The sequence below is a fragment of the Dipodomys spectabilis genome, unplaced genomic scaffold (genome assembly GCF_019054845.1).
Source record: "Dipodomys spectabilis isolate Male_0828 unplaced genomic scaffold, ASM1905484v1 ptg000178l, whole genome shotgun sequence".
Lineage (NCBI taxonomy): Eukaryota > Metazoa > Chordata > Mammalia > Rodentia > Heteromyidae > Dipodomys > Dipodomys spectabilis.
In genome coordinates this window covers 9,008,550-9,020,664 of record NW_024870855.1, presented here as the reverse complement: position 1 = coordinate 9,020,664, position 12,115 = coordinate 9,008,550, and the positions used below count along the sequence as shown (strand labels likewise).

The 12,115-nt window shown below is 38.0% G+C and overlaps 1 pseudogene; it reads left to right on the top strand.

The window, feature by feature from the left end:
* The first annotated feature begins 6,180 nt into the window (after positions 1-6,180).
* LOC122120874 lies at positions 6,181-6,982 on the top strand (annotated as a pseudogene).
* Positions 6,983-12,115: the final 5,133 nt, after the last annotated feature.

Sequence of the window (12,115 nt, the reverse complement as noted above, 5' to 3'; positions counted from 1 at the left end):
ATTGGAGTCGTTGTGAGTGTGATTGTAGGCCCTACGAAGCCAAACTTGTCTTCTGTCTGACTCTACAGACAAAAGCGTCAGTCCTTGATGCTTTGATGGTTGAAAAAACAACAACAACAACAAAAGCAAAGCATTTTTAAGAGAGGTAGGGATTCATTCACAAATCCAAATGGTTTCCAAAGCACAGGGCATCAAGGCAAGAGCATGCCAGACTAGAAGCTTCATTGTCAAATTGTTAGCTGGATCTGACTTCAAACCTCACTTTATATAGACACTATCCTTGCGTGATTGTTGAGAAGATTAAGGCTTAACTTGATGTTGGACATAGTAGTAAACACTTTACCTGGTCATTTTACCCTACTTCTAAAAATTTAAATAAACATCTGCTTTTCCTTAACACTCTTTCCATTCAGATATGAGAAAGAAACAGCAAAATGATTGAGGCCATGAGACAAAATAAGGCCATTATATTTCATCTCAGGCAAAGCCTTTGTCTCTGGGCTATCCATAATACACCAAATGCTCCTTAAGGGTAAAATTAATGACTGCAATTTCTTCATTATTACTAACATTATTATTATTGTCTTCAACTATGTGTATAAGAGGGTTTTAGTTTAACGTGTCAATTTGTGCATACTTTCTGACAACATCCAATACGAAGTAAGTTCTCACTATGGTCTTCAGGAAAAAGTCTTTGATAGGTAGAAGATTGAGATCAGGTAGTTTCAACTTGATCCAATTTGTGGATGCTAAAACAATGAATAAATGCACAATGGTGAAAAAAAGGGAAGAAAATTAGCTATGACTGAATACTAATTGTCTTGGGCAGTTTTCAAATGTTATTCCTTTGGATCCTTGTGAGTCAGATACTGTGGTGTTCTTTCACTTACACAAATAATGTGTGTGTGTGTGTGTGTGTTGGGGCTCTTTAACCTAAATGTATACCCACAGGTGGCCTTGTCCTGGGCCCTTCAGGAATCCTGTGGCTTGGGAGGTAGAGCCAGTTGAAAGAAACATTTGAATACATATCTTAGGGTTCATTTCCCTGACATCAACTTATCTGACCTTTTCTGCTTGACTCAGACATATACCAGTTATTGCAAATAAGGGAAACCATGGGACCTATGTTTCTAGCATACTTTTAAAGACATTATCTTACCTAATTCCTTGAGAATAAGCACTCCTGACAGTAAGAACTTGCAAAAGGACGACAGAATGGAAGAGTTGGAATGCATTTTGCCAAAGGGAAATTTACCATCTGCCTGTCTTCATGAATCACATATGCTGAGAATAATATTTTAGAAGATACTGACAACAAGATGCAGTAATTTGTAAATGAAGATTACCGATGATGCCCTTTTTAGAGCAATTTGGGGAATAAATCAGGACAGCAATCTATAGGATTATAAGTCAAAGACTTGGAATAGGAGATAAAAAACTGTATTATTGGATTTTTGTAATTGTAACCCAGATAGCAAATCTTTGAAGTGTAATCACTTGGATTCAAATTCCACAGTTCCCAGATGCACCTTCTCTGAGAAAGGTAGAATAAGAAAATTTATTTAATAAGCCAAGACTACAATGAGTCTTATTTGCAAACATAGTCAGACATGCAATTAAAGATCACTGAAACATGCCATTGACTAGTCTGACTTCCCCATAGCACAAATCAGAAGTTGCCCTGAGTGGAAGACTTCAAATTTCCATGTGTATTAAAATGAAAGTCACGATCTTAACTCTTGGGAGAAAAAGAAACAGAGCATAATTGTAAAATTGCAGCAATTTAAGTCCTAAACTTGGGAACAACCAAGACTTTTTAGCAGTATTCTCATAATATCCTTATTTTATTATATCAGAAGTTAACATGAAGTCAGAATGCAGTCATCAGAGATTAGAATGAAGACTAGTCATTGTTAATGAAAATTAGGAAATAAGTATCCTCTTATGAGTTAACTTTTGAAAGGATAGTAAAGAAAATGAAAACTTATTTACAAAGTGACAGGCACCTTTTATATTACAAATCAGATGACTTAAGCCTGTCTATGGACTGATAAATCAAATTGAAATGATTTTCTGTCTGTGCTAGTACTGATACTGCTATACTTTCTAGTGTAAAGAGTCCTTGTAATACTAAGTTTCTGTTACTATAACAAATATCTCATACCAAATTATAGAAAGAAAAGTTTTATTTCATGCTTACAAGGTAAGCATTCTACCAATTGAGCTGTGCTTGTATCCCCAAACTACAGCAATCTTAAAAGACAATTTTCTCCCAGATGCCCCTCAGTAGATGAATGGATCAAGAAAATGTGGTATATATACACAATGGAATTCTATGACTCCATCAGAAAGAATGACATCGCCTCATTTGTTAGGAAATGGAAAGACTTGGAAAAAATTATATTAAGTGAAGTAAGCCAGGCACAAAGAAACATAGGTCCCACGGTTTCCCTTATTTGCAATATGTCTGAGTCAAGCAGAAAATGTCAGATAAGTTGATGTTAGGGAAATGAACCCTAAGATACATATTCAAATGCTTTTTTTTCTTTCATGAGATTGTTTCTAACACATTTATAAGATTATTTCTTTGTTGTTTTGTATGTCCGTCCCCTACGGTATAACCCCCGCTTTCACTGTATTTGAGGTAGGTATAATTTGTGGAGGGGAAGGGGAAAAACAAATCGTTTAAATAGGGATACAGGTGGACCCATTGCAACAATGAGATGTACAAGTCGTTATGTCAAAAACGAACTTTACAACTTTGGTGAGGGGGGGAGGAGGATTGGGTGGGGGAACGGGGGGAGGATGGGAAGGGATGGGAAGGGGAAACAAAGGAGGAGGCTACAATGCTTGATAAGAAATGTACTCATTATCTTGCCCATGTAATTGTAACCCTTCTGTACAGTATTTTCACAATTGAAAAAAGACAGTTTTCTAGAGTTAGGTATGTATTACATGAAAGTCAAGCCTTGGGGATCATGATATTCCTATTTTCTACAATAAAAAGTGCATATTTTCACCTCTGAAAACCCAAAGGAAGTCTTCTGCAAAGGACTACATGTAAATTCAGACAGGATTTGTGTATGTTTGTTCCATATTCTGTAAGTCTGACTTTAAAATAAAATAGTAGCATATTCTGTATATTTATCTCTTGGGTCTGGCAAGGATAAGCTTCACAGCTTTGTAATTATCAGTCTAATATATGGTAGAATATATGCTTATATGTAGTCCTCTGCTATCTATAATTATAATTTCTGTCTAAAGGTATCATTTGCATGATAATTGAAAGTTGGAGGGGTCATGTATTTTCTTAGTCCTTCTTGAGGTATAATCTCAAATGCTAAACAAAGAACATCCTCCTTTAACTTTACTTTCTTGCCATCTTTGACTTTAAGAAGAAATGATATCTAATAACATGTGGATGCAGAACTGGATTAGTGTAAATTTGAAGTAGTTAGAAATTCTAAAAGGTGCTAAAGTGCCTTTGGATGAGTTGTGCTTTTTTCCTGAGATTTAAGATGTACTAGATAAATATCTTGGAAGCTTCCAGGAAAGTAAAAGTCTAGGGAGAGTATTGTTGGCAGAAATAGTATAGCTTTCATATTATTGAGATTAAAATTTCACAAGAAGAATTTTATCAAGAGAAAAAATAAAGGCATACAAATTGGAAAAGAGGAAGCCAATTTGTCACTATTGTACAAGGTGGGAGCTTCCATATAGAAAATTCCAAAGACTCGATTTGGTGAGTAGCTCAAATGATAGGATTGCTTGCTTACAAAGCAAGCCCAGAGCCCTGAGCTCAAACCCTAGTATTAAAAAAAAAGACAACTAGAAGATACCACCGAAAGCTATTAGAACTAATAAATAAATTCAGTTTCAGGATCCAAAACAAACATACAAAATGCTTGCTATATGCAAATATCAAATTTTACAAAAGAGAAATAGAGAAAGCAATCCCATTCACAATAGCTGCAAACAAAATAAACAACACAATGCTACAAAACAATAAAGTTAACCAGAGGTGATTGATCTCTGCAAAGAAAATTGTAAAACACTGATGAGAGAAAGAGCACACACACACACACACACAGCTGCATATACACACATGCACGTGCACACACACTCAGAGCAAAACATACTGTGTTCATGGATTGAAAGAACTAGTGTTGTGCAAATGCTTCTATTACCCAAAGCGGTCTACAGATGCAATGTAATCTTTATCAAAGTACCAACGATATTCTTTATTGAACAACAAAAAAAATGATCCTAAAACTTGTATGAAATCTCCAAATACTACAAATAGCTAAGGCCATATTGAGCAAAAACTACAAGGTAGAAGGGATTACGCTTCATAATAAACTACAGAGCTGTGGTAATCAAAATAGCATGCTATTGTCATTAAAACACACATGTAGAACAATGGAAAAGAAAAGAGAAAATATAAACATACATCTGATAAGGGGTTAGTTTCCAAAATATATAAGAAACTCAGAATAAAAGCAAACCTCAAAAGCAAAGAAACAAAACACTCTGACATAAAAAAGCTGTAGCTACTCAGTAAGCTGAAATCTGAGGATGGCAGTTTGAAGGCAGCCCAGAGAGAGAAGTTCATGAGACTCTTATTTCCAGTTAACTGCCAAAAAGCTGGAAGTGGTACTGTCACTCATGTGGTAAAATACCTTGAATGAAAAAGTTAAGGGACAGTGCCCTTAGCTTTCAGCCCCTGTGTGCTTAAGAGCTCTCTCTCTCTCTCTCTCTCTCTCTCTCTCTCTCCCTCTCTCTCTCTCTCTCTCTCTCTCTCTCTCTCTCTCTCTCACACACACACACTCATACACATGCACACACATACACACACACGAACAGACATAATGTGTAAGAGCTGTATCTTGCACATTTCTTCTTCTACAATTATAGGTACTGGGTTGGCTGAGGTAGAAGATTGCTTGAGTCCAAGAGTTTGAGAAAGCCTGAGCAACTAGTATAACTTTGTCTCAAGACAAAACAACACAAGAAACATTAGAAAAACAAAGGGTCAGGAAGTAATGACTTACATTGATTCTTCTCAAAAAACAACATTAAAATAGTCAACAGGTTGGCCTGGCACTGGATCTGCCTGGGCAGAAAAGTCCATGAGACTCTTATCTCCAATTAACCAAAGGGGAGAGTGCTAGCTTTGAGCACGAAAGCTCAGGGACAGTGCCTGAGTCCTCAGGACCAGCACAAAAGAAATATATATTGTTTACAAAAATGTCTTAATGCTAATAATAATGAATGAAATGCAAATTCATGCATCACAGTTTACTATTAATCTCCTGCTTCATTGGAAAAACCTTTTTTTTTTAAAAATGAGGCATAGTCTCAATATGTAGCTCAGATTGGCTTGAACTCACAATTTTCTACTTCACTCTCTGTAGTGTTAAGATTATAGGTATGTGCCACCATTTCTGGCACTAAAAGATTGTTTTTTAATGAAATGATACTTTGTGTTGGTATTCTGTGGTAGCAATGGTAATTGGTATAAATAAGTCTCTGGAGAACAATTTGACAATATATTATACATTTAGATCAAGTCACTTCTAGTGATGCAGTTGAGATAATGATCAGAGATACACATGCAGGTTTGTAAGCAATGGTAATTTTTGCATTTCTTGCTCATTCTGTGTGGATAGTGGCAGTGTAAGGTAGGCTATTGCTGTGGTTTGGATGTAGTTAATTGTGTGGTTATGTTCCTTTTGGGTCCACTGTGAGTAAGGATTTACTCTCCAGGGTGGCACTTTGGGAGAAAGTGGAACTATTGGGAGGGAGTCTTGGTGTGGGTTCTTATGTCATTAGAGGTATGTTCTGGCAAGCATCTGTAGGCCCCAGTCTCTAAATTTCTGTTAGATGTGACTTTCTGCCATGATGTGAATATATTGGGGATGGCTTTCACCCAAACTGAGCTGATGTTGTACATTGCTATATTTCTGTCCATCCCTGTCCCTGTCCCTCTCCTCTCATTTTTGTGCTATTATTGTCATAAAGCATTTGACATACATATATATATATATATATATATATATATAAAACAGGCATTCACTCTTACAGTTCTTGCTTTGTGTAATCTTCAGATTTAAAAGTATTAATAGAACAGAAGAGTACACACAAAAGTATACATAATTTACTTCTTTTCCACCTGGAACCATGGAGGGTATTGAAGAGAATAAAAAGAAGGTTCTTGCTGTGCCAGAAACCCTTAAGAGAAAGAAGGAATTTTGCTGAGCTGAAAATAAGGTGCCTGAGAAAGAAAGGTGCCCAGAAGAGGCTTTGAAAGACAAGGAGAAAGTTCATCTATGAAAAAGCTAGGCATTATCACAAGGAATACAGGCAATGTACAGAACTGAGATCCAAATGGCTAGAATGGCTACAAAAGTGGGCAGTTTCTATGTACCTGCAGTACTTAAATTGGCATTTGTCATCAGAATCGAGGTATCAGTGGTGTGAATCCAAAGGTCTGTAAGGTTTTGCAGCTTCTTTGCCTTTGCCAGATCTTCAGTGGCACCTTTGTTAAGTTCAATAAGGCTTAAAATAAGATGCTGAGATTGTGGAACCATATATTGCATGGGGGTACCCAAACCTGAAGTCAGTAAATGAGCTCATCTATAAGCATGGTTATGACAACATCAGTAAGAAGCAAATTGCCTTAACAGATAGTACTTTGATTGCTCGATCTCTTGGTAAATATGGCATCATCTGTATAGAGGATCTGTTTAATGAGATCTATACTGTTGAAAAACACTTCAAGGAAGCAAGTAACTGCCTGTGGCCCTTCAAGTTATCTTCTCCACGAGGTGGCATGAAGAAGACCACTCACTTTGTAGAAGGTTGAGATGCTGGCATCAGGGAGGAACAGGTCAGTAGGCTTCTTAGGAAGATGAACTGAGGTGTCTGTCATGCTATTTTTGTAATTGGATCTGTTAATAAATAGTGATGCTAGCAAAAAAAAGCATACATACTTTAAAAATATAAACCCACTTATCAACCACTTTTGGTCCTCTTTGTCATTATTCTGTGTGGGTTTTTGTGTATGTATGTGATTGTGTGCCAGTCCTGGGACTTGAACTCATGGCCTGGATATTGTACTTGAACTTTTTGTTCAAGGATGGGACTACCACTTGAGCCATAGCTCACTTCCAGATTTTTTGGTGATTAATTGGAGAAAGAGTCGCATAGGTTTTATTGTCCTAACTAGCTTTGAACCTCGATCATCAGATCTCAGCCTCCTGAGTAGCTAGGATTACAGGTGTGATCTACTAGTGCCTGGCTTCTTTGGCATTATTTTGTTTCAGTCTGAGGGTCTTTCTCTAGTATTCCTTTTAGAGAAGATTGATTGCCAATGACTTCTCTTAGATTTTACTTCTAGAATTATTCAGATGATCCCTATTGTTTTCATTTTTAAGTTCATTCTGTTTCTTGTATCTTTTTTAAACTCTTGACTATCCCTTTGTTTTTACAATAGTTAGCTGTTAAATGTCCCCCACAGATCTGTGTGGGAACCTCTTGATCTCTGTGATAGCACTGCTGAGAGGTAAGGGAGCCTCAGGTGAGGGCTTGTGGAAAATCCTTAGGCCATAGAGAGTGTGTACTTGAGGATTTTGGGACCTCGGGCTCTTGCTCTTGCTTTCTGGAGCATGAGGTGATCAGTTTGCTCTGCTATTTATTCCCACCATGATATGCTAGCTTGCCAGAAACCTAAGGAGATGGGGTCACTTGATCATGGCCTAGAACGTCTGGAACTGTGAACCAAAAACCAAAGCACCAAAAATCTTTTCTCTTTACAAATTAATTATTTCAAGTATTTTATTTATGGAATTATGAAACTGATCAATACAGTTCATTTTTCCAGTTTGAGATTGCCCATTCCTTAATTTATTGACATAATATTTTCCTTCAATTTTTGTGAATGTATTTATAACAGCTACCTTGAAGTATTTGTCTGATGATACCAGAAATTGAATCCATTAGAGTCATATGTATTGACAACTCTTCTTTTCTTCGCCCATACACCTGTATGTAGTCCACACTATCCTGATTCTTTTCATGTCTAGCAAACTTGTTTGAAAGTAGAAACTTTGCATAATAAGTCATAGCTACTCTATGTTTTGTTTTGTTTAATGGGGAGGAGGAGGACTGTGGTGGTTATTTTTAGTAATGTAACTGTATTTAAATGGGAGACTGTGTCCCTCCTAACTGCCCATCTGCTTATGCCTTTTAGTGTTCCTATTCTCTTTTTTAGCCTGGCTTCCTAGAATGGTGCCCAAATAATTTAATAGTCACTGGTTATGGGAAGCCCATAAAGCTTCTATCCTAGCTGGGCACCGGGCTCGTGCCTGTAATCCTAGCTACTCAGGAGGCTGAGATCTGAGGATCATGGTTCAAAGCCAGCTGGGGCAGGAAAGTCTGTGAGACTCTTATGTCCAATAAGCCACTAGAAAACCGGGAGTTGTGCTGTGGCTCAAGTGGTAGAGCGCTCGCCTTGAGCTGAAGAGTGCAAGGACAGAGCTAGCCTGTGCTTCTATTCTGTCATTGAGTGGACTCAGGACAACTTCCAAACTTCCAATCAGTTCTAAGTACCCCTCTTCTTGCATTTTGCCAGTTGCTCCCAAGTCTTTTCAAGTATAGAGAGATCTAGTGATCCTAACAATAGTAATTCAGCCCTCCTTTCATCCATTCCTATATCTTTAAGTGTTAACCTTTATATTTGGTAATAGAATTTTGTGCTTCTATTCATTTTGCACATAGTCTCCTATAACCTTCAGTCTCTGAGACTTTGACCTTATTTGGAAATAGGGAAGGAGCAGATGTAATAGAGTGAGATGAGGTTATACTGGAGGTTATACTGAAGTAAGCTGGGTTAATAAGCCAAGAGGTCTGTATCACTATCAGAAAGCAATCTATTGAAGACATAGAGGCCTGCAGCAAGAATGCCATGGAAATGCTAGTTTGAAGAAGGATTGGAGTTGCATATACACACCAAGGAGACCTCAAATTATTCAGAGCTGGGAAGAGGCAAAGGAGGAAATCCCCTATAGGTTTCAAAGGGATTATACCTGTTGATACCTTAATTTGGAGTATATACTCTCCAGAACTGTGACACAAAACATCTCAGCTGTCTGAAGCCACTTACATAAGGCAATTAATTTGCTTAGGAACCACATACAATAACCTTGATCAATTTAATTTTTAACAGTCTATTTTTATTTTCATGCTTAAAATAGGAAAAAAACAGTTCTACCTACCTTACTGGGTATGAGGTAACCAATGTAGTCATGAATATGTTCTCTCTCCTACCAGAACTGTGTGGTTAGTGATTATAAAAACTGACATGAGGGGCTGGGAAGGTGGCTCAGTGGTAGAGCGCTTGCCTTGCATGCATGAGGCCCTGGGTTTGATTCCTCAGCACCACATAAGCAAAAAGAAAAAAGCCGGAAGTGGCGCTGTGGCTCAAGTGGTAGAGTGCTAGTCTTGAGCTGAAGAGCTGAGGGACAGTGCCCAGGCCCAGAGTTCAGGCCCCACGACCGGACACCCCCCACCCCCAAAAAAATGACATGAAACTCAGAATATGTTTCTGAGTACAGGCTTAGTGCTCATAGTTAAAAGCTACTCACACAATATTGATAAAAAATAATTGATCCATGTCCAATGATCACATGAGACAGGATACCATTCAGTTGGTGATTGGTTTCATTCTCTGTCTATCTTTTCTTCGACCTAAGGAGGGTAAAGAAGCTGCTCAGTTTGGGAGGAATGGCAGAAAAACAGGCCTTTTAAACCAGGCGCCTATGGCTTGTGCTTGTAATCTTAGCTATCCAGGAGGCTTAGATCAGAATTACCATAGGAAATTGACTTTGGCAGGAAACTAAGGAGGCTCTTATCTCCAATAATCTACTAAAAAGTCTGTAGTGGAGCTGTGGCTCAAATGGTAGGGGGCTAGCCTTGAACAAAAATGTTCAGGGACAGTGCCTAGGCTTCAAGTTCAAGCACCAGTGCCCCAGTATCAGCACAAGAAAAAAGAAAAAGAGACCTCTTGTCTATCTTCAGTACTTTTCTTGCCCACTCTTTTCAATCACATAAATGAATTTGGTAGCAGCCATTAGGAGGATTCTTAGAGTGCTGCCTGAGCTCTGGAAGCCCCAAGGGACAACAATAGCCAGGAGAGTTCTCATTGATATCTGGCAGATCAAACACTCAATACTGTATTATTGACATCACATTACAGCTGAGACCAGAACAGTACCCACTTGGGTTGTTTGTCCTTTAGAAGTCTATACTGGTAATGTGGACAGGCATACTCGATTAGTCCCTTGGAATGAAATAATTCTGAATTTCATGCAATGTGAACTTTTGGACTCCTCATTTCATGTTTAGCAAAAGCCATCAGTTTATTGAAAGCCTTGAATAGATATGTGCAAGGTCTTAATCACTTTATCGAATGCATGTTTAGAAATACCTTGTGTAATTCATTTGACAGACACCTTTCTATTTTGGAACAGAAACAATTAAGCAGCTTTGGGATGTAAATGTCTTCATGGATGCAGTCCTTGTCTTTAAATACCAGCAGATATGCATATTGCACTCAAAATTAGAAAGATTGCCATCAGATTTCTTTCCTCCAAGGAAAATGAAATGCAAATAAATGGCCCATTACCACACAGATTAGTGCTTCTGACTCATGCAGTTTCCCCCTGCTTACTGTGTTCTTTGAGATAAGCATCCAGATAGTTGATAACTTTCCTCCCTTACACCCCAACTTATCTGGATATTTGGGTATAGCATAGATTTAAGCTTACAGGGAAATATTTGACTTTGAACTTAGTTCTCAAGAAGCAAATTAACCAGATTATATGTTACTAAAATAAGACAAATTAAGAGTGACACCCAAGTGACAGAATTAAGGGAGGAATAAGTGACCAGGCTATTGTAAGTTCAAGAAGCAAGAAGTAGAAGTGATTAGAGGGAGATGATCCACTCACTCTGCACCTGCCTCCTTAATACTACCAGATTCCTGTCATTTGCACAGAGAGTAAAAGTACCTTGTACAAACTTAGCAGTTTTGCCATGTGATTGGTATTAGAGTCTCGAAGCCTTAGAGTTTATTCCCGCTTGGTTGACAAATGGAAAGGATCAACAAAATAAATCACTAGCAACTGAAAAGATCTGTTTGTGAGCGAGGGTTTAGTGTCTCTCTGATAGCATTCCTTATAGAAGGCTCAATTTGTTGAACTTCACACTGCTGCATTCTACCAACATAGAAAGTGGTGTGCAAATTACATTTCACAGCAATACGAAGGGCTTGATCCTTCCTTTTGATATGCTGTAAGTAAAAGCACATTCTCTAAGGTTTGCTGAAACATGAAGTGAGAGAGGGCAAGACGGAGCCCTGGCAGGGCCATTGATTCTGGCCTGCCACACAAAAGCAAGAATGTTTAGAAAAGCATTTGGAAAGAAACGTAAGAGTGCCATTTTGTAGCTTGATACACCACTTGACTTTTCACTTATCCCTACATTACGGTGATTTGTTGTTCTAGCAGAACAAGATGATGGGGTATTCTTTTAACTTGAAGGACAACTCAGTATACATATTCCATATAGCTTTCTATAATGTCTATAGTCTAAACTATTCCAATACACGTTATGGTCTTCACCCAGAGAGGACCCCTGGTCACTGTACACAGTATAGGACACAACTTAAGCTCAAAGTTTTATATTTGAATTGAATCTCCCCATGTGTCACTAATGTATGCTAATGAAAGCAACTTGAATCTTAAACCATATGAAATTTCCGATGTCACCTATATTTCCCCTAAAAAATGGTAATGTAAGCTGGGTACCAGTGGCTCACACCTGTAATCCTCACTACTCTAGAGGCTGAGATTCTTGAATGGAGTTTCAAACTAGCCACAGTAAGAAATCCAGGAGACTCTTATCCCAAATTAAGCAGCCAAAAGCCAGAAGAGGAGCCATATATTAAGTGGTAGCACCAGCCTTGAGCAAAAAAGCTCAGGGACAGCACCTAGGCCCTAAATTCAATCACTAATACCAAACTCCCCTCCCCACAAACATATACACAAAAGAAAAA